This window comes from Phragmites australis, chromosome 7 (genome assembly GCF_958298935.1).
Source record: "Phragmites australis chromosome 7, lpPhrAust1.1, whole genome shotgun sequence".
Classification (NCBI taxonomy): Eukaryota; Viridiplantae; Streptophyta; class Magnoliopsida; order Poales; family Poaceae; genus Phragmites; species Phragmites australis.
In genome coordinates, this window is record NC_084927.1 from 29,170,001 (window position 1) to 29,173,277 (window position 3,277).

Sequence of the window (3,277 nt, forward strand, 5' to 3'; positions counted from 1 at the left end):
TGGATTCTTAAGAGGTTTCTCATTTATAGGTGGAAGACGGAGTCCTGGAGAACATGCAACTCATGGATTCTAGTTGTTTGCATCACATGACCGGAACTTCAAATTGGTTCTTCAGTCTCACCACGACGAAGAGGCACGAGTACATCACTTTTGGTGATGGTATGGTGTGTGCTTCTTGAGTTAGATGTTGATGTCTTTTCTCGATTTCCTTGGCATTCTTGATGTGTTTTTCCTATGGCTTTGTGTGAAGGGGAGTTGCTTTGTATATACTCTATCTTACTTTTATTGCATTTGTATTGCATTGTATCATGTAAGATAGTTATAGTAGTTGAGCTTTGACTTATATATCTTTAGTATTTTCGATTGCTAGACATGAATTTGGACTAAGTTGAGTAGTTATGCGGAACAAGCTTTTAATCTTAGGCTCATCTTGATGCTTTGACATGAAATATTTCAAGGAAGCTAGCTTTCCTTAGGATAAAATTCGCCAATTTTATAAATCATGTAGACTATGAAATGCTACATTCTTGATTACCATGTTCATAATTACTTTGGCTTAGTCAATGCTTGTGTTAAGGCTAGTTTGATGAATATCTTACTCTAGGCTTCTTGGTTCAAGTCAGTAGATTGGAGAATATTGCACTATATTTTCTGTCTTTATCAAATATTTAGCACATGATAGAACCTTGGGAAAACACGTGTCCCTTATGTCGTGAAGACACTACTTGACTTGATCATGTGAAAACTTGATTCCTTATGAAAATATAAATAATCTTGTGAAATCAAATATCTTCTGCTAAAATATAACCCAATACGGTTATCTTTAAGCCTTAAGGTGTTGATCGTACCTAGTAGCGCGACACTTTGCTTGGATAAGAGATAACTTGAGGATAAAAATGAAATAAATGTGCCTAATTGCTCGATTTTGTTTTAAATCACTCGATCTAACTAAGTATTGGTTTCATATTTGAGCGTTTGCAAAGCCTACTGTCATGAATGATTGATTACCTAGTTTGAGATTGAAGCTGAGAAGTTTTTAATGCTTGTATTGCCTCGGCACGAATGGATGCTTATGTGGTGATCGCTTTGAACATGATTCGGCTATGTGAAATTAAATACGCCAACTATTTCTTTGGGTTTAGCTTGTATAGCTTCATGTTCTTGTGTCGCAGTTTCTAACTTTTCCAAATGTGTTGTGGTATACTTATGAAAGCTCATTAGGATTGTATGTTCATGCATTGCATAATATTTTTTTCTTGATGTTTGCATTGCTGAAGTGGAGAAATGAATGAAAAAAGAAGAGAAATAAAACATTTGCACCAAATCAAAGAAAAATCTTGCATAAATGAAAAATGTGCATTTATAAAGGGGGCATTTGATTTTGTGTTTCTGAATTGTTATTGTTCTTTTCAAGTTTTTGGATTGTCTTTGCCTTTCTTATGCCTTATGCAACTTTTCTTATGCCAAGTGATATGTTTTTGCTCTTTCTTGAGTTTTTGCTCACTTGTATGAGCATATCTTCTTCAAACCAAAATCTTTATGCTTTGAGGTGTTGTCAATGCACTCATCATGGGGGAGATTGAGAAACTAAGTTGAAATGTATTTTGGTTTATATGTGATGAGTGATTGACAAGATTATCGATTTAATTTATCGAGTTTTGGATTGCTTGAGCTTGGTTTGAGCATTTTGATTATGGACTCACTAGAATTGGAGTTGGAGAAATATGTTTACTTGTCTCATGGTGTGCAGGTGACGGATACAACTTGGCGGTCGATGGTGGGTGGTCGGGGCTAAGCGGGTGCTTGGTGCCGAACGATCAAAGAGGTTGGGCGGAGTCAAGGATGATCCTAGCTGTATATGTGGGAGTCAAGCAAAGTATGAAACGGAGGATGAAGACGGCATGTTAACAAAGTCAAGCGAAAGGGATACCAGTGTAAGTGACAAGGCGGTCCAAGAGATCAGGAGCATGAGAGACTTGCCAGCTATCAGGATCGTAAGACGGAGTACATGTGCCAATATCAAAGTACATGCTTAAGGTGTAAGCAAGTGTCGAGTCGCCCTTTGAAAAGCGTGCAGAGGGTTTCACGGCTGGGTCTCAAAACCGTGAGAGGATTTGAGGAGTATGTGGCACCATTACGAAGCTTGAGTCGAGATGAAGCTAAGTTGTAAAAGCGTTGTGGTTGTTCGATGGACGGAGCAAGAAATGGACCACCCTCGGTGGTAGGTAGGAGTGTGCTACAAGATAGAGGTATTTTGTAACAAGCTAAAAAAATTGGGGGTCGAGTTTTCTACACCTATAAATAGAGGGGTAGGGCTATAAGAGAGTTTAAACCAGTCACTTGAGCCTCTTGTGCCACCTATATGAGAGCATAGTGCTAGGATTTTAGAGGAAATGAAAATGAGTGTTTAGCCTATATAATAGGCAGGGGCAGACCCAGGCCTATGATAAGCTGGGCTTCAGCCGGGGTAATAGGCCTAAATCACCCTTGTATTTACTATAGAAACAATAGTTTTTTTTAAGGTTTAGCCCAAATTTGAATGGCTTGCCTGGGGCTTACTCTAGGGCTAGTTCCGCCCCTGGTAATAGGTGAGAGTTTTTGGGAGAAAAATCCTTATAATTCGCTTAAAATAAGATTGATCTCTTTGAGTAATAAAGTTTATGCTTTTGTATATGTTTGAATTCTCCTCCTTCTAGTCTCTCTATTGCTTCCCTTACAATTTTACAAGTTTTTCTTTTTCGGTTATGATTTTCTTGTTGATTTTTGTTATTGCTTTTGAGCTGTGATTTTTCAACCTTAGGAAATCATTTTTCTGGTTGCTAGAGGCATAAATATTAATATACTTGTGTATTTAAGAGGGTCTTGAATCTCCTTGTTTCTAAACCATCAACTTAGAGAGTTGCTTCTTTCAGAGACTATCTTTTTACTTTTTTTTTTTCAAATTTTAAGCTTTTATGCTCAAAGACGTATAAAATAGTCTTTAATAGAGCCTATAGCTCATATTCTATCCATGGAGTCATATTATCTTGGAACTTTCTTTCTCGTTTTATCTCTCTAAAGTTTAAGTTTCTGTTTGTGCATTTTTTAGGGTGTTAGATGAACAAGGAATAGATCATCTATTTCGCAAGAAATTTATAAGACGCATATTTACCTGTTTCTAGTCACTATTCTCAATTCTATAAATTAAATATAAATCCTCTAAATAAAAGGATTTTTTGGAGCTCAGTGGTACCTATCAGGCTAGATATGCAGATATGCACTTGCTACTTGTGAATAA